A 23,767-nucleotide genomic window follows, 5' to 3' on the forward strand; every position below is an offset into this window, starting at 1 on the left:
ACCCTGTGTGAGCCCATTTTATCCTCATGGGAACCTTGATAACCAGCTGAGATGGGGATTAATGCCCCCTGGCTCAGAGGTTAAAGGGTCTGCCTGCAAGGTGGGAGACCTGGGTTCAATCCCTGGGTCGGGAAGATCTCCTGGAGAAGGAAATGGCAACCCACTCCAGTATTCTTGCCTGGAGAATCCCATGGACAGAGGAGCCTGGTAGGTTACAGTCCACGGAGTCGCAAAGAGTCAGACACAACTGAGTGAGTTCACTTCACTTTGCTTGGGAAACGGAGGGTCAGCGGTTGTGTGCCTTGACTCGACATCTCACAGCTGCCGAGAGAGAAAAGCATGAGCTCGACGGCAGCATGAGCTCAGGTATGCCTGTACCACATCTACTGCCGTGATCCGGCTCCTCCTCATGACGCGTGGAGTTAAGGAAAAAATGCTTGGTGTCTGCTGGCGAGATGCGCGCACCAGAAAAAGTCAGAATGATGCACTGGTTGAGAACCAGGCCTCTGGGGCCAGGCTGGCTGGATGCACACGCTGGCTCTGGTCCTTGTTAGCTGTGTGACCTCGGCCATTTATTCAACCTCTCTGTGCCTCAGATTCCTAAGGGATGATAAATAACAGTACTCACTTCAACTTGTGTGAAGATTGAATGAAGTGGTATGTGTTAGTCAGTTAAACAGTGCTGGTACAGGCTTCCCTCCATTCAAGGGAATGGGTTAACATCACCCGTGCTTTACCTTACGCCTGCCACGTTATAGCTTGGGGGCAGAGTGTTCCACCCTGTGCTAGGAAGGCGGCAGGCCGAGGCCCTCGTTCTTTACTGCAGCCTTCTCGTCTTTATTCCTCAGGCTGTAGATCAGAGGGTCCAGCAAGGGGATGATCACCATGTGGAAGACAGACACCACCTCGTTCTGTTCCGAGGAGCTGCGAGAGCTTGGCTGGGTGTGCATAAAGGTGGTGGTGCCGTAGAAGAGGCAGATGAGGGAGAGGTGGGAGGCGCACGTGGAGAGGGCTTTGCTCTGAGCTTTGAGGGAACGCGTTGTGCAGACGGTCACCGGGATGTAGGCATAGGAGACCCGGGTAACGGCGATGGTAAGGAGGATAACCAGGGCAGCAGACGGGAAGATGACGGCCTCAGCCTGGGCCGCGTCTCTGCAGGCAAGCTGGAGCACCTGGGGGATGTCACAGAAATAGTGGGTAATGATTTGGGGCCACAGTAGGGCAGCCTGAAGACGGTCCCAGTCAGCAAAGCTGAACTGGCAAAAGAGCCGTGTAGGTGGCCGCCACCAGCTGGACACAGAGACGTGGGGACATGAGGCTGCGGTAGAGGAGAGGGTGGCAGACGGCGGCGAATCGGTGGTAGGCCATGACGGCCAGGATTAGACACTCGGTGGTGCCGTGGAGCGCCGTGAGGGCCATCTGGACCATGCAGCCTGCGAAGGAGATGGGCTGGCTGGAGGCAAGCAAGCCCCGCAGCAGCCCAGGGGGGTTCACCGTGGAGGAGGAGGAGGCTATGATGGAAAGCACGCTCAGGAAGAAGTACGTGAGCGTGTGGAGCTGCGGCTCTGCGTGGATCAGGCTGGTCATGCCCAGGTTGCCCAGGAGGGTGAGCAGCAAGAGCACAGAGGCTGCCCCCGAGCCCCGCCCACTCTGTGAGCCCAGCAGGACGAACCAGCTGACGTGGGTGCAGTTCTCAGCTGCGGGGCACCTGTCAGGGCAGACCCACTCAAGACCCACTCAAGACCCACTCACACCCTCGAGGCAGACCCGGGGTCCAGGCTGATGTTCGCTTAATGCCCCTCGAGTGGGCGGTGCTAGCGGGATGCTGGTGTGGATTGAACACCTACTGTGTGTCACGTGCTAACTCATTTCCTAAACAGCTGTTGAAAGTGCACACATGCTTTCTCATTTCGATATTATGCCCATTTAACTATTCACAATAGCCAAGACATGGAAGCAACCTAAATGTCCACCGACAGCTGAAGAGATAACGGAGATGTGGTGCAGGTATGCCATGGGGTGTCAGTCGGCCGTAAGGAGAGCGAAATATCGCCATCCGCAGCAGCGTGGAGGCCCAGAGGCCATCACGCCAAGTGGAGGAAGTCAGGAAGAGGAAGACAAGTACCATTTGGCATCACATGTGGAATCTAAAATATGACGCTAGTGAACTGGCCCATGAACCAGAAGCAGACTCACAGACACGGAGCACAGACATGTGCTTGCAAAGGGCATGACGTGAGCGGCGGTGGCTTGGGAGTTTGAGATGAGCATGTACAGACTATTGCATAGCATGTATACAGACTGTAGTATGTACACAAACTGTTACATACAGGGTGGATAAACAGCAAGGTCCTGCTACACAGCACATGGATACATTCAGTATCCTGTGACAAACCATAACGGGGAAGAATATGAAAAAGAATCGTTAGATATGTGTAACTGGATCACTTTGCTGTATGGTTGACATCAGCACATTATAAATCATCTAGACATCAATAAAACAAATTAAAAAATAAATAGAATGTAAAAATATTATGTAAAAATATTATGCCCACTTATATTTAGTGAGATTAGCAACTTGATCAAGGTCAGAAAGCTAGGACATAGGACAGTGGGATTAGAACTCAGTCGAATGAATTATCACAAACCTATTGCATAGTTGCAATCGTTTTCGTCCCCACATTTCCTGTTTCATGGGGAACTGGCATCGCTGATGAGTGTTGGAGGCCTGGTGTGTTGGCCCAGAGGGGGAATGAACGACAGGACTAATCTGTAGCTTATTTTGGGGCAAAGGAGCTGACAGTGCTGGCCCCTCAGGCCAGGGACGCAGGAGACTGGGCCTAATGTCACCAGAGCCCAGGGTGACCCAGGAGAGCAGCGGTTTGTCCCCATGTTGCAGGTTGACTTGTATCTGTCAGGAAGATTTGCCGAAGTCCCCACCCCGGTACCTGTGAATGTGACCTTATTTGGAGATGGGGGTCTTTGCAGGTGTGAGCAAGTTGGATCCTATCCGATTAGGGCGGGCCTTCAGTCCACTAGGACTGGGGTCCTTATGAGAAGAGAAAGTGGGGGCTCCTCTGGTGGCTCAGTGGTGAAGAAGAGTCCCCCTGCCAATGCAGGGGACATGAGCTTGTCCCCTGGTCCAGGAGGACCCCACGTGCCACTGAGTGACTCAGCCCATGTGCCGCTGCTGGAGAGAGCCCACCGCAACAAGAAGACCCAGCACAGCCAAATAAATAAATAAACAAACAAACAAAATTAAGATGAGAACGGGGAGACACAGGGAGGAGAATGCCCTGTGAAGGGTCAGACTCAGGGAAGGTGGCCGTGTGAAGACAGGCAGAGACCAGGGTAATGCTGCCACAGAAAAAAAGAGATTGGATGATGTGAAGAGCTGACTCAGTGCCAAAGACCCTGATGCTGGGAGGGATTGGAGGCGGGAGGAGAAGTGGACGACAGAGGATGAGATGGCTGGATGGCATCACCAACTCGATGGACGTGGGTTTGGGTGGGCTCCGGGAGTTGGTGATGGACAGGGAGGCCTGGCGTGCTGCAGTCCATGGGGTCACAAAGGGTCAGACATGGCTGAGACTGAACTGACTGTCACAAACCTGGAATGCCCAGTACTTCCAGAAGTTGGAAGAGACAAGGAAGCATCCTTCCCTCGAGGCTGCCGAGGGAGCTCGGTTCTGCTAGGAGCTTCACGTTGGACGTGTAGCCTCTGGAACTACAAGGGAGTGTATTTCTCTTGTGTGACTCTGCACACTTTGTGGGACTTTGTTACAACAGCCTTTGGAGAGCACCGCTCCCATCTGGGGACCCTCCTGGCTCTTGATGGAGGCTCCTGAGCCGTTCTCAGGAGCCTGGGGTTTCTGATCCTTGTCTACGACAGAGCAGAGACTCCAAGGGGAGAAAATGAAATGACACAGAGCCAAGTCCGTTCTATCATTTACCACTGGCTAAGAAAAAGACTTATCCAGTGCCGGAGCCAGCGTGAGGAACTCTGCCCCCGGCAAAGGTCTTGAGGAAGGAGGCTTCGGCATACGCAAAGGCGGGTCGAGCCTTAGGAAACCCCCTTTTCCCGAGCATCTACCCCCCAAACCAGGGTCTGCCTACTTTACTGTTTTATGCTTTCACCTATACCTCTGACTTTATGGGGGGCTGACCCCCATTACCTCTTGCGAGAAGGAGTTAACTTACAGCTCCAAGTCAATAAAAATTCCTGGGCGTGACAAGAGTGTTTCAACTTACGAACTCCTCTGAAGGTTATCTAGCGTGCTTGTACAGGTTCGTCCGGCCACATGTGATTGTTTACAGCCTCCCAATCGTGAAAGGCACGAGATGTTTTAGACTTACTAAAGGCAGATTCTTTGGGGAAGTTAGAAATTATTGGTATAGTGGGTTGGTTCGGAATTATATTGGTGAAGGGTTTTTCATTTGTTGTGCCAATAATTGCTGCTAATTCCCTGCCCTGGGTGTGACAAGGGTGTCTCAGGTCAAACCTCTCTGCTGGCAAACTAGCTTGTGTGACAGGATTATCCATACTCCTGCCACTATGCACATGATTGTTTACTACCTCTCAACCAGAAACAGCACAGAGAGCTTGGAGTATTTTGAAAGTCTTAATTAGCATAGGGATTTTCTCATTGTTGAGTCAATGATTGCCGCCAGGCCCCCATATCCTTAGGCACCTGGGAATATATTAATCAATGTATTTGGAATATAGAAAAGGAAATATAGTAGTTTTTGATGTTAGCAATACTAGACTTTTTGAGTTAATGGATTTTCTCTTTTGTAATAGATCACTGTACTTTGTTACAAATCACTGTGTCCTTGCTATGCAAAAATGTAACTTTATCACTATCTTAAGACTAAATAGATCTTAAGGGGAGCATTGGTGAAAGGATTTTCATTTGTTGGGCTGATGTTTTGCTGCTAAATCTCCATATTCTCTGCCCTTATAATGAATATAACTAGCATATAGGAGAAATAAGTATTAACCTTTAAGATTAATCATGTTAACCTTGGGTTAAATAAATTCCTTTCTTGATTGTAACTCACTACACCCTCACCCTATAGGAATACAACTTTATTTGGAGGGTGGTACCTGGTTTAAGAAAAAACACCCTTGGAAAAAATAAGTTTTTGGTTATCAGAAAGAAAGGATCATAAAATGTCAGCAGGCCTCATGGCCATAAGAGGATGTAAAACCCCTAAAACCTTTTTTTATACATTTATGTGAAGCACCTGATTTTGACAAAGGTCAGGACTGCTGACCCCCACGTGACTCTGTATTCCTCCCTATGTGTAACAAAAGGTATATAAGCAAACCCCAAAATAAAGGAATTGGATCAGTTTCTGGAAAGACTTGATTCCCTGGTGTCATTGCTTTCTTGCTCCCCGTTTTTCTGGCTGAATTCCCGTCTGGAGCGTGGGTGCTCGCCATGTCTACTTACTTGCCCCGGTTTTTAGCTTCCATGCAAGGAGCCCAAGGAGGGGCATCTTCTGATATTCAAGTGGCGCCGGTGGCCCAGCGTAGACGGTGCAAATTCCTTGTCTTGGAATTTTATTGGTATCCCATGTAAACCAAGTTATTCAGGCTCTTTTTCTCCACTAATTTTCTAATCTCTCTCTATCTGTAATTAAATAAGTTTTTTCCTAGGATGCCTATTCTGTCCCCACCTTCGAATTACCCTGGATCCACTGGGGCTGGACCCCGGCAATCCAGGCTAATGGGCAGCTACAGTAAATACGAAAATTCCTGTTCGACAAGACCGTAACCAAAGAGCAAACTCCTGTGCGTTAGCTATTAACAACCGAAGGCAGCAGGGCACGCAGATCTGCGGCTCTGGGGTCCGCGGCCAGGTGTGATTCTGAAGGCGGAATTGCGTTCCCAGCAAGCCCAGGCCAGCCTTCTCACGCCTCCTCCCTGACCTCCCCAGAGGGGCTCTCTCCTCTGTAGGCACGCTCCCAAGCACTTCCGTCTGGAGGACTCCGCCATCTAGATTTTCAGATCGCCACGGCTGCTTGTTGTTCTGAGGGGAAACCCTGGGGTGGGGTCCCGGCCAGGGTCTGCTCTCTTTGGCTGGACATGTGCTCGATTAGTGGAGTGTTGGTTCCAGATTGGTGCCTGTGGCTTTCCAGTTGCTACATTTCATAATTCTGAATGGTCTGGACGAGGCTGGGAGCAAAGGAGGAATAAGACAGCGTCTCTTTAGAGTGTTTCAGGATAATGAGAAATAGGTGGTGTCTGTGTGTGTGTTAGTTGCTCAGTCGTGTCCGATTCTTTCCAACCCCATGGACTGTAGCCTGCCAGGCTCCTCTGTCCATGGGATTTTCCAGGCAAGAGTACTAGAGTGGGGTGCCCTTCCCTTCTCCAGAGGATCTTCCTGACCTAGGGATCGAACCCAGGTCTCCTGCATGACAGGCAGATTCTTTACCATTTGAACTGCAGGGAAGTCTAAATCGGGTGGTGTCTAAATCAAAGCTGCTAACATGACTATGTGCCATCAGCATCTACTGGCAACTCAGTCTCTTGCTGATAAGAAGAAGGGGATATTTCTTCTGCACTTATGATGTGGCCTTCCCTAAAGTGAGGACCCATTGTGTGACAGTCCTGATGCCCTCTTCTCCTAGAGGAGGAATTTTTGTGATCAGTGAGTTTGGGATAAGGCCCTGGATGTGTCTAGCTCTGCTTTGCTCTCTCCTTTGCTTTACTAGAAGCACAGGTTTCGCTCTGCTCTGCTTCTTTGTAATGTAGATCTGAAAACTAGGTCATTGTCTGAGTTTTCAGAAGACCACTTACAAGGCTGAGTCATGTTCTGGAGCACCAGGGTTTTTTTCAGTCGGGCAGCTGGTATTTCCCGCTCCGTCTGCCTTGCTTCTACCTTCTCTCTCTTAATTGGTTCAGAGTTTGCAGAGAGGAGAGATGCTAGCTGTTGTGATGCTTCAAGACCTCAGAGAGAACAAGAAGGGAGCTGGCAGGCGTGCTTTGCCTGGCCTGTCTCTTCAAGGAGTCCCTGAGATGGGTCAGGACACCAACAGGGTTAAGGGGTGAGGTGGTGGAAACGGTGGGTGTGGTTGGACCTCGGAGGACCAGGGTTCACAGTGGTAAACTCCTGGATGAGAGAGCCAGCCCCAGCTCCTCTGCTGAGACGCTCACGAGGGGCTGCCGTGGTGATGTGAGTGCGTGAAGGAGACTGAAGGGTCCCAGCATGAAGGAAAGAGGGGGCTCGTCAAGGTCAGCAGAGGGGTGGCTCGTGACCGTGGATGCCATCGAAGGGTGGGGAGGCCCTGCAAGTTTCTGCAGGTCTGCTGTTCCCATGGATGCCTTCCAGGGTCATGGATGGGTCCCAGTTCTCTCTCTGACTGTCCCTGCTCTTTCCTTGGGCACAGGAATTGCTGTTTTTGGTTATAACTTTAAATGCTCAATAAGTGAAAAGTGAAGTCGCTCAGTCGTGTCCGACTCTTCGGGACCCCATGGACTGTAGCCCACCAGGCTCTTCCATCTATGGAATTTTCCAGGCAAGAGTACTGGAGTGGGTTGCCGTTCCCTCCTCCAGGGGATCTTCTCGACCCAGAGATTGAACCCGGGTCTCCCGCGTTACCCGTGGACGCTTTGCCCTCTGAGCCACCAGGGAAGCTGAGGCAGTATGTACCAGTATGCAGGTTTGCTTTTTAAAAGCAGACATTTACTCACCAGTACTGGTCATTTTTAACCATGAGGAAATGCTGTTCAGCTTCTGGAGGACCGGCGTTGAGAGCCCCGTAAGTGGAGAGCATTTGTCGGTATTTAAACAAGACAGCGACCGTCAGACTAAGCTGTTAAAATGAATTTAAGGGAAATTAGACAGGAGGTGGGAAGCTACATGTGGCAGCTGGTCACAGTGGCCTTAGCTGAGATGATGTTGTCTTGTTGACTCCCAGATACTCTAATCGCCTTATTAGGACTGGAGATACAATGGAGATCAAGGTAGGGGAGATCCTTGCTCCCAGAGAGAGAGAAAAGGTTAGGGAAAGGGTTGGGAGATGGATTTATCCCTGCTTGCTCATTAACTGGATACGTGGGCTGAAGGAGAGTGAGGCGTGACATCCTGGATCCTGGTTCAAGTGATGGAGTGAACAACAGCGTCATTCAGTCTAACGAATAATAGACTTGAGGAGGGGTGTGCTGAGTTCCATTTTTTAAAATCCGTTTATTTGCTCTTAGTTGTGGCTTGTGGGATCTAGTTCCCTGACTGAGGGTCAAACCCAGGCCCCCACATTGGGAGTGCGGACTCAGTCACTGGACCACAAGGGAAGTACCGGTGAGACCCGTTTTTGACAGAGAGAGCCCAGTACACAGATCCGGGAGACGGTGGAGGGCGGTCTACCATTCTGAAGCTTGGGAGGAAGGTCTTTGCAGGGGACGCAGGCTTCAGAGTTGATGGACACGTTCGGTCATTCAGAATGCGTCTGTTGTGCGTGTGCTGGGCACAGGGTGGGAAGTGAGGATCCAGTGGTAAGGGAAACAGACATGGTGCTCGTCCTTGTGGAATTAGAGGGAGAGCCAGACTTTAATAAGATAGCCACACAAATTACTGAAAATTGCAACTGGAGCAGTAACTGCAACGTGGAGGCACCTGGCGCTGTAAGCCTGAAACTTGGACTCAAGAAGACCAAGGAGCATTTCCCCAGGAAGAGTTTTTGTAGGAGGAGAGTGAGCACAGCCCATGCAAAGGCCCTGAGGTCTGAGCAAACCTCTTGAGGATGAGGAGCTGGAAGGGGCCTGTGCTGGCAGAGGGCAAAGAGCGAGGGTGTGCAAGCTGAGACCGGCAGGCGGGCAGCGTTTTGGAACACTCAGTGAGTGCCTTCTGTGTGTCAAGCGCCTTCCTAAACACCATTCATGTAATTTAATCCTCCCAATGACATTATCAGATGCGCTGCTGAAATCTCTGTCTTACATCTGCGGAAACTGTGGGACAGAGAAGTTAGGGGATTTGCCCAAAGGCTCAGCTAGTAAGTGGCTGAAGCGGGGTTTGAATCCAGATGATCAGGTTTATAGCCTACACTGTTTTTGTCTGGTACCCTAGATTATGTTAAGAATATATATATATTTTTTGGATGTGGGATACCATAAAAGATGGAGGAGGGAATGCCAACCCACTCCAGTACTCTTGCCTGGAGAATACCATGAACAGAGGAGCCTGGCAGGCTACAGTCCACGGGGTTGCAAAGAGTTGGACACGACTGAATGACTAACATACACCATAAAGGAATTTTAACCGAAAAGATGACAGGGCCGTATTTGGTTTTTGATAAGATCAGTCTAAATGCATATTAAAGAGCAGAGACATTACTTTGCCGACTAAGGTCCGTCTACTCAAGGCTATGTTTTTTCCAGCGGTCGTGTATGGTTGTGAGAGTTGGACCGTGAAGACAGCTGAGTGCCAAAGAATTGATGCTCTTGAACTGTGGTGTTAGAGAAGACTCTTGAGAGTCCCTTGGGCTGCAAGGAGATCCAACCAGTCCATCCTAAGGGAGATCAGTCCTGGGTGTTCATTGGAAGGACTAATGCTAAAGCTGAAACTCCAGTACTTTGGCCACCTCATGCGAAGAGTTGACTCATTGGAAAAGACTCTGATGCTGGGAGGGATTGGGGGCAGGAGGAGAAGGGGACGACAGAGGATGAGATGGCTGGATGGCATCACTGACTCGATGGATGTGAGTTTGAGTGAACTCCAGAGTTGGTGATGGACAGGGAGGCCTGGCGTGCTGGGGTCGCAAAGAGTCGGGCACAACTGAGCAACTGAACTGAACTGAACTGAAATGCACTTGTGAGGATGTGATTGGAGGAGGGTCTGTAGATGGGGGAGATTTGTTGGGGGGATGTTGAAGTCATCTAGGAGGGACTCGTCGCTTAGACTAGAGTGGCGGTAGTGGAGACACTTAGAGGGAAGTGGATCTGAGAGCTGCTCAGCTGTTGGTGTGTCAGGATTTGGTGATGGGCTGAAGTGCCATGTGAGGAGGAGAGCATGTCAGGGCGAGCTCTGAAGTCTCTGGTTTACAAAGTGAAGCTGGTGGTTGAAGCTGAAACAAGATAAAGTGTGAGCTGTAAAAGCCAAGAGACCCCAGGGTTCCACCCTAAGGAAATTAATTTCAACCTTACTGCTCCCTGCTTCTGAGCTCCAGTTTCTCCCTGTTCACCCACGTGTTCAGGCAGGTGGTCAGATTGGAATAGTGTGAGCAGGTTCATGAAGAAGGGAGAATCAAGGAAGCCAAGACCTCACTGGAATTAGGATTCCATCTCTCAGCCCACTTACCTGTGGTTGAATGGAGAACACCCGTCCATGAGCCTGGTTTTTGCAGACCTCTTGGGAGTATTTGTCTCCCCTTTTCACTAATGGCCTCTGACCAGCTTTCTCAAGAGAACTTCTCAACGAGTTGTAACAAAGCTTTGGGATTCCTTATTGCTGGGAAGACTCTTGTCTTAAGTTTCATCTGACTTTTTTTCATCCTGACCCCGGGAGTTCAGAAATGTGCCAGAGGGAGTCTGTGACTCATTCTCCCAGGAGCAGACCTAAACTGCAGGTGGTCCCCGAGGGATGCTGGAGAGGTCTTGGGGAAGGTTGTCTGGGAACCGCTGAGGAGCAGGGATTCTCCGTCAAATGCCAGGACAGATGGTCTTCACTGACAGTGTCCAAGCACGGTGAGCCTCTCTTCCCATGTTACTGAGACTCAGAAAGCCAAGATGTACACAGAGACGCAGTCAACATAATCCCCAGGTCTCACGGGAAGTGACGGGAAGTGACGATGACATCAACGTGGGAGCTCTTTGACTGGGAGCTGTGGCTTCCCCAGCTGTCATTTCCTCTGATCTTCAGAACATCTCTGGGAAAAAAGCATGCATATTATATTTGCCGTAAATATACAGCTGGGCTTCCCAGGTGGCTCAGTGGTAAAGAATCCACCAGCTAAGCAGGAGATGTGGGTTCAGTTGCTGGGTTGGGAAGATCCCCTGGAGAAAGACACGGCGACCCACTGCAGTGCTCTTGCCTGGGAAGTCCCATAGATGACGGAGCCTGGTGGGCTGCAGTCCCTGGGTGGCAAAGAGAAGGATGTGACTGGGCAGCTGAGCAACAACAACAACAAATAAATGTACAATAATGGGATTATACCATAACTGCTTGATTTGCTTAACAATATTCCAAATACATCTCTCCACCAAAAAAAGAAAAACAGAACATAATTCTTCCCACCTACAAAATAGCTCTAATGTCTTTGTAGAAATAACACATGCTAGTCATAAAAAAATGTAAGCAACACAGAAAAGAACCAAGTAGAAAGCAGAACATCATCTAAAACCCTGGCACCACAAAAAATGGGCATTGGCAAGCATTCCTGTTATAAATTTCTTAATGCACTCATGACCATAATTTCCCATAAGCAGAATCAAACAGAATTATACTGTTCAAGCTATTCTGTCATTTACTTTCTCACTCATGCCATGGACATTTCCCCATATCAATCAATAAGTAATAGTCTACATAATTGTATTTAATCATTACTTTTTTTTTTTTTTGCTGTGTGTCCTCATTTACTTAACTGGCCCCCTGGGTTGACGATAAGGTATTTGCAAGTTTTCACTGTTATAAATAACTTTGACAGACACCCCTAGGTGTGGACCCTGAAGAGCCAAGTCTTGGGAGAACAAGGTGTAGAGAGCCTGATTTTCACAGTCCAGGAAGACATTGGCTCATTCCTTGGGAGCCTTGGCAACTTGGGTTTCCACAATCCCAGGGGACATCTCCGCACACAGCAAGGGCCTTGTTAGGCAAATGACTTGTTTGGGTAGGAGAGATTCAGTGACTAGACTGCTGGTCTGGGAGAGAGTCTCAGCAGATGAGTGGCTGAATGGCCCACGTTTCCTGCAGGTAAGAAGAGGTTGATTCACGTGGGAGAGACCTGCTGAGTCTCACCAGCAGAAGTGCAACGGGGCCGAGTCCTCTGCCCTTCGAGCTGGGTCCCACCTGCATGAGGCGTCTGATGCGTCTTCCCCAGGAACCCGCTTCGAGCTGCCGGTCCTCTCCCCAGGAGCGCCGTGTCTTCCTCGTTGTGTTGGATTTTGTCATGATGCCTAAGCATCAGGGCTCCTCCATGGAGCTCTTGGAAAACAATTCTTCCCTCGGCAAGTGGGACCTTAGTTCTCTGACCAGGGGTTGAACCCGAGCCCTCTGCACTGCAGTTCAGTTCAGTTCAGTCACTCAGTAGTGTCCGACTCTTTGCGACCCCATGAACCGCAGCACGCCAGGCCTCCCTGTCCATCACCAACTTCCAGAGTCCACCCAAACCCATGTCCGTCTAGTCGGTGATGCCATCCTGCCATCTCATCCTCTGTCATCCCCTTCTCCTGCCTTCAATCTTTCCCAGCATCAGGGTCATTTCCAATGAGTCAGCTCTTCGCATGAGGTGGCCAAAGTATTGGAGTTTCAGCTTCAGCATCAGTCCTTCCAATGAACACCCAGGATTGATCTCTTTTAGGATGGACTGGTTGGATCTTCTTGCAGTCCAAGGGACTCTCAAGAGTCTTCTCCAACACTACAGTTCAAAAGCATCAATTCTTCGGTGCTCAGCTTTCTTCACAGTCCAACTCTCACATCCATACATGACCACTGGAGAAACCATAGCCTTGACTAGACAGACCTTTGTTGGCAAAGTAACGTCTCTGCTTTTTAATATGCTGTCTAGGTTGGTCATAACTTTTCTTCTAAGGAGCAAACATCTTTTAATTTCGTGGCTGCAGTCGCCATGGTGGCGTCGTAACCACTGGACCACCAGGAAGTCCTGGATAACGATCCTTGCCTGGGGGGAGGGGACTGCTCTGGGTCTTTGCTGCAAGAGCATGGCCTCTGGAGCGTGGACTTAGTATTTGTGGTGCAGGGGCCTAGCTGCCCCAAGGCATGTGGGGTCCTTCCAGACCGGGGATTGAACCCATGTCTTTTGCATTGGCAGGTGGATTTCTAGCTGCTGGACCACTGGAAAGTCCCTGGATAAAATTTTTAACCACTCTCATACATGTATATGTATGGCTGAGTCCCACTGCTCTCCACTCAAAGCTATCACAACATTATTAATTGACTATAGTCCCCAAAAGGGAGAGAATTCATATCCGTTCTCTTCCCTCGCTTCAGTTAAGCTTGGCCACATCACTGGGCGTGGTCCTGGGAGTGTGAAGAGAGGGTGTTCTGTGCCCTGTCTGAGCACAGATGCGTCTGAAGCTACCTCGTGTCCTCCACGTCCCCTCTTTCCCTCTGCTGTGACACCAGCCATGTCCAGACGTAGGAATTTCTCTTACGTTAGCCCAAGGCTTGGGATGAAAAGTAGCAGGCTCACTACTGACTCAAGATAGACATGAACAAGAGTGAGAAATACACTTTCTGCTGTTGTAAGCCAGTGAGATTTGGGCATTTGTCGGTTGATATGGTAAAGAATCCTCCAGCAATGCGGGAGACCTGGGTTCTATCCCTGGGTTGGGAAGATCCCCTAGAGAAGGGAAAAGCTACCCGCTGCAGTATTCTGGCCTGGAGAGTCTCATGAACTATAGTCCACGGGAATGCAAAGGGCTGGACACAACTGAGCGACCTTCACATTCACTTCCTGTTGCTATGGCAGCCTCCTGTTCACGCAGTCATAGCCCTCTCTCGGCCGTGACCCCGCTTCTATCTGCTCTATCGTCTCAGGTGGTCCATGCTTCTCAGGCTTCTCCTTCCTTTCTCCTCCGAGAAGCTTTTCATTCACACTGACTGAGCCTGCTTCTAGTCGATTGACCTAAGGCAGGTTTTAAAAACTGTTTTGGCTTTTATTTAAAAACACTTTTTTGTTTGTTTTCTGTTTTCAAATCCTGTTCCGACATTTGCATTTAACTTCTAAGTGGTTTTGTTTGTTTTCGTTTTCGGCTGTGCCGGTCTTGGCTGCGTGCGGGCTGCTCCCTGGCTGTAGTTGGAGGACGTCTCACTGCACCGCCTTCCCCTGCTGTGGGGCACCTTCTCTGGGCCTGCAGCCTTCAGTAGCTGCCACACGGCTCTGAGCTCAATAGCTGCGGCGCACGGGCTTAGCTGCTCTGTGGCACGTGGGATCTTCCCGGACCAGAGATCGAACCCACGTCTCCTGTGTTGGCAGGTGGATTATCTACCACTGAGCCTTCAGGGAAGCCCTCTAAAAGCACTTTTTTTATTGTGATGTAACTGACCTATAACATTATGTTAGTTCTAGATATACAATATAATGGTTTGATATTTACATACGCTGAGAAATGATCACCATAGTAAGTCTAGTTAACATCTGTCACCATACATAGTTATAATTTTTTCTTCTAGTGATGAGAAATTTTAAGATCTACTCTTAGCAACTTTCAGATATGCAATATTATTACCTATAGTCACCATGGTGTACTGGAGAAGGAAATGGCAACCCACTCCAGCAGTCTCGCTGGAGAATCCCATGGACAAAGGAGGCTGGTGGGCTACAGTCCAGAGTCGGACGTGACTGAGCGACTGACACACACACACACACACCATGCTGTACAGTACATCCCTGTGACTTGTGTGTCAATACATTTTTTAAAATATGAGAAGGTTCTAGTTGTTAGTAGTAGGTTCCGTACAACCCCATTCTTTCAAGCCTGATTGACAAGTGATATGAGCTCTTCCACAGCTGAAACTGTTTCTTTATTATCTATCTCTGCTCACTTTGTGGGCTGAGGTGGGAGCATTAGAACACAGGCTTAATGTCACTGGTCGGAAGAAGGGAGGTGAAGTTCTGTTTCCATGGGAACAGAATAGCATCTCATGGTAGCTTTAAAAAAATAAATGAAACTTGAGCTTGGAGATCAACTGTACTCACATAGTCTCTCTATGGGGACTGAGGTCTGCGTCATAACTGAGCGCATTGTTCTTGGAAATTCAGACCTCAGAAGAGATGATTATAAACCAATAAATAACTACACTGCGTGCTTTATGAAATTCCTGGCAGCCAATTTTTCTGAACAAATAGTTTGCACCTCTAGGCAAACATCTTTCTTGTTAAGACAATAGATCACTCTCTTGGATAAACAGTTTTCTCAACAAACAGCAGTTTACTTACTATGATTTGTTTTCAGGTCCTTCCTCCCTTGTATCTGTCAATCCTAAACTATTATGTCACAAACTTTTTCCAGTCCTGATCTGCTCCCTGATTTGGAAAATCCACCTTAAACCACTTGAAGCCTGATGTCCACATTCTTTAAATGTTGCTGTTCAGTTGCTAAGTCATGTCGGACTCTTTGTGACCCCATGCGCTGCAGTACGCCAGGCCCCTCCCGTCCTTCACCACCTCCTGGAGCTCCCTCAGACTCGTGTCCCTTGAGTTGGTGATGTCCTCCAACCATCTCATCCTCTGTCCCCCGCCTTTCCTCCTTTCAAGAACCACCAATGGTGAAAAAAAAAAAGAAGGAAAGAAACTGAAGAGGAACTAAAGAGCCTCTTGATGAGGGTGAAAGAAGAGAGCGACAAAACTGGCTTAAAACTCAACATTCAAAAAACGAAGATCATGGCATCTGGTTCCATCACTTCATGGCAAATAGAAGGGAGAACAGTGGAAGGAGTGACAGAATTTCTGTTCTTGGGCTTCAAAGTCACTGCAGACAGTGACTGTAGCCATGGATTTACCTTCCTTGGAAGGAAAGTTATGACAAACCTATACAGCATATTAGAAAACAGAGACATCACTTTCCTGACAAAGGTCCATACAGTCAAAGTCATGGTTTTTCCACTAGTCATGTATGGATGTGAGAGTTGGACCAGTAAGAAGGCTCAGCATCAAAGAACTGATGCTTTCGAATTATGGTGATGAAGAAGACTCTTGAGTGTCCCTTGGTCAGCAAGGAGATCAAACCAATCAAACCTGGGAAATAAAAACTGGATATTCACTGGAAGGACTGATGCTGAAGCTCCAATACTCTGGCCACCTGATGCCAAGAGCTGACTCACTGGAGAAGACCACAGTGCTGGGAAGATTGAGGGCAGCAGGAGAAGGGGACGACAGAGGGGAAGATGATTAAATAGCATCACCGACTCAATGCATGTGTATCTGAGCAAACACTGGGAGATGGTGAAGGACAGGGGAGCCCTGCGTACTGTAGTCCGTGGGTCCCAAAGAGCTGGACGCAGCTTAGTGACTGAACAACAACATGGAGAGCGACTAAGATTCTGTGTTCTCTCTTACTACAGTAGGTTTAATAAACTTAGCTTTGGCTGAGGAACAGGTTTTCTGGTGGTCTTTCAAAGGGTTATCAGCTGACAATCTGCTCTTTACCCAAGGTTACTTGGGGCCATTTTGGTTCCTGTTTTGGCCACCTGATAACTGGGAAGACAAGCAGGGTTACATTACACGTAAGGAATTTGCATCATCAGTCTTACGAGTATATCGGTTCATTGCTCCTGCCAAGAGGGTTCAGGTTTCATGTGGATGTCAGGACTGGAAGCAACCTTACACGGATCGTGCTCTTTAATTCCTCCTCTTGCACCAGGCTTCCCTGGGGGCTCAGCTGGTAAAGAGCCCGTCTGCAACGCGGGAGACCTGGGTGCAGTCCCTGGGTTGGGAAGATCCCCTGGAGACGGGAAAGGCTCCCCAGATGTGCATGGTCCGTGGGGTTGCAAAGTGTCAAACGCAACTGAGCAACTCTCACTTTCACTTTTACTCTAGAGCTATTGAGGTTCTGGGGAAATAGACCCGTCTCTCACTTGGGGGAGAGAGTCTCAAGCTGGCTTCTTTAAGCAATGGCACTCCTTCCCTAAGCCCCCAATTAAAAAAAATATTTACTTAAAAAGTTTAAGTTTTCAAATGGAAGGATAATTGATTACAATATTGTGTTGGTCTCTGCCTGACATCAACCTGGACCAGCCATAGGTATACGTATGTCCCCTCCCTCCTGAACCTCCCCCCGCCGCCCATCCCACCTCTACGTCGTCACAGAGCGCTGGGTTTGAGCTCCCTGCGCCATACAGCACATTCCCCCTGGCTGGCTGTTAAGCATATATATATATATATATATTTGTTTTACTTTACAGTATTGTATTGGTTTTGCCATACATCAACATGCTCTGCGTTTTCTGATGTGTATGTTTCCGTGCTCCTCTCTCCACGCACCCCTCCCTCTCCTTCCCCACCCGCGTCCACAAGCCTGCTCTCCGTGCCTGCATCTCCACTGCTGCCTGCAGATAGGTCGGTCAGCACCGTCTTTCCAGATCCTATGCACGTGTGTGAAGGCGCAGCATGTGTTTCTCTCACTCTGTATAGCAGGCTCTAGGTTCAGCCACCTCTTTAGAATGGCCCAAATGCATCCCTTACTGCTGAGTACTAGTCCACTGTATATGTGTACCACAACTTCTTTATCCGTTCACCTATTGACGGACATCTAGGTTGCGTCCATGTCCTAGCTATTGTAAATAGTGCTGTACTGAATGTTGGGGTACATGTGTCTTTTTCAGTTATAGTTTTCTCAGCGTATATGCCAGTAGTGGGATGGTTGGATAGTATGGTAGTTCTTTCCTAGCTTTTTAAGGAATCTTCATACTGCCTTCCTTAGTGGCTGTATCAGTTTACATTTCCACCAACAATGCCAGAGGATTCCCTTTCCTCCACACCCTCTCCAGCATTTATTGTTTGTGGACTTTTTGAAAATGGCCATTCTGATTGGTGGGCTTCCCTGATAGTTCAATCGGTAAAGAATCCACCTGCAATGGCAGGAGACCCCAGTCCAATTACTGGGTCGGGAAGATCCCCTTGGAGAAGGGATAGGCTACCCACTCCAGTATTCTGGGGTTTCCCTTGTGGCTCAGATGGTAAAGAATCCACCTGCAATGCGGGAGATCTGGCTTTGATCCCTGGGTTGGGAAGATCCCCTGGAGAAGGGAAAGGCTTCCCATTCCAGATTCTGGCCTGCATAGCCCATGGGGTCACAAAGAGTCAGACACGACTGAGTGACTTTCACTTTCACTTTCATCCTGACTGGCATGAGGTGATATCTCATTGCGGTTTCGATTTGCATTTCTGAAATAATAAGTAATACTGAGCATCTTTTCATGTGTCTATTAGCCGACTGTATGTCTTCTTTGGAGAAATGTCTGCCCACGTTTTGATTGGGTGGTTTGTTTTTCTGGTATTGAGTTGTATGAACTTCCATGCCCCTGGTTTTGATCCCATCAATGAATCACTACTTAGCCACTCTTGAAACCAGCCTGGACTTGCCTTGGAAGGAAAAGATTGCTTGCTGTGACTCACACAGAAACTCTGTGCTGACGTTAAGGTGAAGCACAGAAAGGGGGTGATGGGGCCATAAGTAACTTAGGAGATGAGCTTTCTTTCGTGGCAAAGGAGTGAGGTCAAGGCAGTGGCACCAGGGGCCTTCCTTGCCTCCTTCTTCTGCCCCTTCTTTCCCACTGTTTTTTTCCTCTTCCAAGTGGCTCTTCAGGTGGACTGTAGGAACTGAAGGCTCCTGGTAGGAGTCAGGACTCTATGGGATGATTAGAAAAGCTGGGTCCTGGGGGAAATATGCGAGAAGCTCTTTCAATATATTTTTGGAAGCAGTAGAAATGTCAATTTGTATAATTTTCTACAAAAACCCAAGGAGGTTTAGGCCTTACAGTAGAGCATAGACTTTGGAATCAGCTGAACTTGGGTCTGCCTTTATGAGCTATGTCTGACCTTGGATTTCTTGGACTCTCAGTTTTCTCATATATAAATAGGTCTAGCTGACTCATGGAATTGTTTTGAGGCTTAAATGAAATAGTGTGTTCCAGGTGCCTCCCAGAACGCTTGGCACCATAATATATATTCAATAAATATTAGCTATTAATTTCATTATTGGGCAGATGCCTTCTTCAGGCAACAGGAGTGTTTCATGAAAGTCCTGAGCCTTATAGAGTAGTGACAACTGGTCTTCTTTTTATCTCTGCTGTCTACAAGTTGCAGATCCAAAGAGGAAGAGGTGAAGTGTATATGAAACCATAAACCTGAATTAATATTCCCGCATTAAGTACCTTGCACCGTGCCAGGTTCAGAGGCGCACGAGATGAAATATGAGCGTTGGTTCCTGCTTCCGAGAGCCTGCGGTTTATTTGGGGAAGCCAGAGACAACGGCGAGCGGAGTGTGTAGGACTGTAACTCCATAGAAATCATTCAGCTCTGTCCCAGGGACAAATGTGCTCACATCTGTCTGCTGTCCTGGGAGCGGAGAGCTCGTGAACAAGCAGGGGCTGGGGAGGAAACAGGTGTTGAGTCAGAGTGCACGTCACCGCAGCCTCTGAAGTGTTGCCTCTGGCCACTGCCTTTAATCGGGGGCGGGAGAGATGTGGAGGATAGGTCAAGGTCAGGTGCCAGAACAGGACAGGCCAGGTCTTTCAAAGAAGCTTGCACGGGTGCGAGCTAAGCTCTTCAGTCGTGTCCGACTCTTGGTGACCCCACGGACTGTCACCCACCAGGCTCCTCCGTCCATAGGGTTCTCCAGGCTAGAACACTGGACTGGGTTGCCATGCCCTCCCCCAGGGGATCTTCCTGACCCAGGGGTCAGACATGCATCTCTTGTTTCCTGAATTGGCAAGTGAGTTCTTTATCATTTGGGAATCCCTCAAGAAGCTTAACTCCAAACACATTTTGTACATAAGCAGGAGTCTGGAGGGATCTGAAATACCCCTTTACTCTGAGTCTGGCTCCTCACAAGCTAGCTGTGACTTCCAGTGGCCTTAAGGACAAGGAACCTGACCTAGGTCTTGCCCCCAAGGGCAGTACTTATTGGTCTAAGCTCATGCCTGACTCCGATTTCACTCACGATGCTGCCTCTCTTCACTTGACCTCGGTTTTGGAAAATCTTATCCTTTTTCTCCTGGTATTTGGCCCTTGGCTCATCCTTGGGTAGTGTTCCTCTGCTCTCCAGGTTCTGGTTACTTGTCCTGGCTCTGTCCTGCTGGAGGGTTTAACCCACCGTCTTGAGACTTGAGTTTTGCTTTGGGCTTTCAGGGAATGTATCCTTCTGAATGTGACTAGGATGACGGTGATAATGAAGCAGAGCAAAGGAAGAGGATGGTCTCAGCCTGGCAATGTCGACACAGGCGAGCCGGAGGTTGGGCAGAGAGCCAGAGGTCCCAGACGTGCTGATTAACGACTCTGGGCCCACAGAAGGGCGAAAGGAAGAGGTCATCTTGCACGACCGCATCTTGATACCAGCAGCCCATGCCCTTTTAATGCCCAGAGTGCATAATCCCAGAAGAAGTGGGGAAACTGGTCTCCAGGGGTCATCTACTACAAACCACGCTATCTGCAAAGCTTTCTGCCATGTATTTAATCTTTACACAACTGTCTTGTTTACAGATTACGCTAGATTGTATGTGGCAAAACCAGACTCGGACGCCAGTCCTGTGTTGATTCCATAACCCCTGTATCTTCTGTTTCATCGTATACTCTCCCAGATCTACAGTCTTCTGTCTCAGCATGTCTGGTTCACAGGGAAAGAGAAAGACAGAAATTTGGGAGAGTGACTGGGTGGCCGAGGAGGTCGATTCATTACCCGGTAGGGCTAGGTCGCCTGTGCTTTCTCAGGGACAGCTGCGCCCGGGAGGCGGCTGGCGTGGTGGAGAGGGGCTTAGCCAGGCTGGACGCGTCAGTGTTTCCTGGGCCGGGGTCTCCTCTCGTGGAGAGCTGGTTCTGTGGCGGTGGTCTGCCACCCTTGTTATAATGCGTTTTGTGACTTCATTAAACTTTCTCCCCTGGATAGAAATAATAAGGAAGGTAAAATTATAGAATAACACAGGTTAGAGAAATTATTCAGTGTGAGGATGACTAATAACAACAGCTAATATGTGCGGAACGCTAATTAAGGGCCTGGCGCTGTTCTGAGCTCTTTATAGACATTAAATCTCCTTTCATCCTCACAGACCGCCTCACGAGGTAGTTAATATTGACAGACTCATTTTTCAGGCCAAGAGACCAAGGTCATAGAGCTATCTGTGACAGAGCTGGGATCCAGTCCTGGGTCTGGCTATCTTCAAAGTCCATCCTCTGAACCTCAAGAAGACACCGCCTCCCTAAGGAACAGTCAGCGTGAGACTGGATCAGACTGCACAGGCTCGTAGGGACCACGCCTGACGGAGCCACTGCCGGGGACCACATGAGGTCTGGGGACTCAGGGCAGAATAATTCAAGGATGATCCGTCAAGGGTTGTTTTGGTTATCTCTTTGCTATATAAGAAAGCTCCCTAACATGTAGTATCTTATAAATATGATGATCTGCTCTTTCTCACAGTTCTGGGGGTTAGGGGCTTGGAGCACATTGCTATTTCCCTTCTCCTGGTACAGACGGAGGTCACTGCCTCAGCCACACAAAGCTGGCAGCTGGGCTGTCCTGCCAGGCTGTGGCCTGACCCAGTGTCGGGGGCTCAGAGCTTCCCATGGGGCGCTTCCCCGCGGCTGGCCGGGCTGGCCCACAGCACAGTGGCGGCAGGGCGGGTTTCTGAGATGAGGAGCTAGAAACCAGCCTTCCTCTTGGGGCTTGGGACTGGCCCACAGTCATGCCTGCAGTTTGTTATTGGTCAAAGCAAGGCACGTGGGGAGCCGTCTGGTAAAACAGCTGCTGGGACGTCCCTGGAGGACTCTGCGCTTCCAAGGCAGGCGGTGCGGGTTCGGTCCTCGGTCAGGGAACTAAGATCCTGCCTGCCTCACGGTGCCACCAAAAAATACAGCAATCCACACCTGGTGCCCAGCTAAACTTTAATTTCAGATGAGCGATCAATTTTGGCTTGTGTCCTATGCAATACTGAGATACACGTAATCTGAAAAACTATTCATTGTTTATCAGAAATTCAATTTTAAGCGGGCATCTGTATTCTTATCTGCTAAATCTGGCAATGCCAGTCACAAGACTAGAGCAGATTCTATGGGACGCAGACCTCCCCTGACCCCAGGCTTGATAGGAGGAGCGCCTGGACTTTCAGAGAAGGAGGGAGCTAATAGTCTCCATCCTTGGAGACTCTTCGCTTTACATGTCCACAAAATACTTCCTACATAGTGCAGACAACGTAGCGGTTGGACGTTCCCGGGTCTGTTCCAATCTTGATTCTGCTGCTTCTCAGTATGTGACCCCAGGCAAGTTATCTTACCCTTCTGTGACTCAGTTTTCATATCTTAAGAATGGGGCTATCCGGAGTTTGTGCCTCATGACGGTTGTTGGTAGGATTTTGTGAGGAAATGGAGACACAGTGTCTCGTAGACAGAAGGTGTTTGATAAACGTCAGCTGTGATTAAGGCAGGATTTTAAGTGAAGCTCTGGGTAAGGTTTCATTCCTACGGGGTCAGAGACAAGGGGGCAAAGGGGCCCCTGCTTCCGCACTTGGCCATCTCTTGGAGGCCCGCACCTGAGCTAAGCGCAGCTTTGCTTTTTGTTTAGTTTTCCTCTTTGGCCGTGCTGGGTGGGTGCTGCAGCAGGTAGACGGTGCTGGCTCAGTTGCCTGTGGCGTGTGGGATCTTAGTCCCCCTGCCAGGGATTGAACCTGTGTCCCCTGGATGGGAAGGTGGGTTTTTAACCCCTGGACCACCGGGGAAGTCCCTCCAGCACTGTCTCTAATACAGTCCTTGTACTGGTGGGCTGGCCAGTGGACCTGGTTTTTTCCTCAGGTTTGCCCCAGACGTAACACACACGTGTGATACAAGTGCATTAGAAGACCCCCCCCCACACATATCAGGGAATATTCGCACGGCTTTGTCACTTTCCCAGCCCTGTGTTCTGAGCTTCGTGTTGCGCAGAGGATGGGTCCCCAGGAGAAATATAAATGAAAAATGGCAGAGTTTACCGTGAAGCAAATATTGGGTTGCAGAAGGGAAGGCTGAGAAATTGGGCCTTTGAGGAAAAGTACTAGCAGGGTCCCTCCAACCTGAGCTTCAGATAAGAGGAAGGAGTCTCCAGGCTCCTTGAAATGCAGGCGCCTCTGGAGCTTGAGAAAGAACGCGGACCAGCTCGACTGCGTTCTGGAGGGGATGCTCTGGCCCTTGTCTGTGAGCGGCTGTCAGCCCCACGGCAGACGGGCGATCAATGAGCTGGAGCCACTGGTCTCCGGCAGATGCAGAACCCTGGGCTCATGTTGAGTTGGATTTAGCCGTGGGTTGCGGTGGTCACACCTAGTGACCGCTCTGGCTTCCCCAGGAGTCCCGCCGTGGGCACCCGGGGACGGAGCAGCCAGGGCGGCCTCCCACCCTGGGGGCGAACGTCTGAGCCCAACTCCTGTGCTGGCAGTCAGAGGTGGAGAGAGGCGTGAAGACAGAGGTGTCGGAGGGGACTGATGAGAAACTCGAAGGATCCTATCCCGCCTGCCGGCCCTCAGGTCTGTCTCTGGCCTTCCCTGAGCACGATTTAAGAGCCTGCGGGTCTTGCTCACATCATTTGTTTTACCGACGGCTTTGTAAATTCCGTGATTGGGTCATTTTTACGAGGAGTGGCAGTTTTGAGCTCTGAAGCGCGTGCGCGTAGAACAGCACACTGGCCGCTGGAGGCAGCAGTAACCCCCGAGGGGGCCACACTGTTCAGGCTCCGAGGCCCTGCTTCGAGCGCAGCGCTTATGGGGCATAGGGCTGGCTGGGTGATACTGATTCTGGAGGGCTGGCCTTGAAACCTCAGTCTCTCAGATTATCAGACATCATTTTTAATGTGCATCTCGGAGTAGAAGAACGGGGGTCTGAGGTTGACCGGGCCCCCTCCATGGAGCAA

The 23,767-nt window shown here is 49.6% G+C and overlaps 1 pseudogene; it reads right to left on the reverse strand.

The window, feature by feature from the left end:
• Nucleotides 1–785: 785 nt before the first annotated feature.
• On the reverse strand, nt 786–7,782 carry LOC120876007 (annotated as a pseudogene).
• Nucleotides 7,783–23,767: the final 15,985 nt, after the last annotated feature.

The sequence above is a fragment of the Oryx dammah genome, unplaced genomic scaffold (assembly GCF_014754425.2).
Source record: "Oryx dammah isolate SB20612 unplaced genomic scaffold, SCBI_Odam_1.1 HiC_scaffold_17, whole genome shotgun sequence".
Taxonomy (NCBI): Eukaryota; Metazoa; Chordata; class Mammalia; order Artiodactyla; family Bovidae; genus Oryx; species Oryx dammah.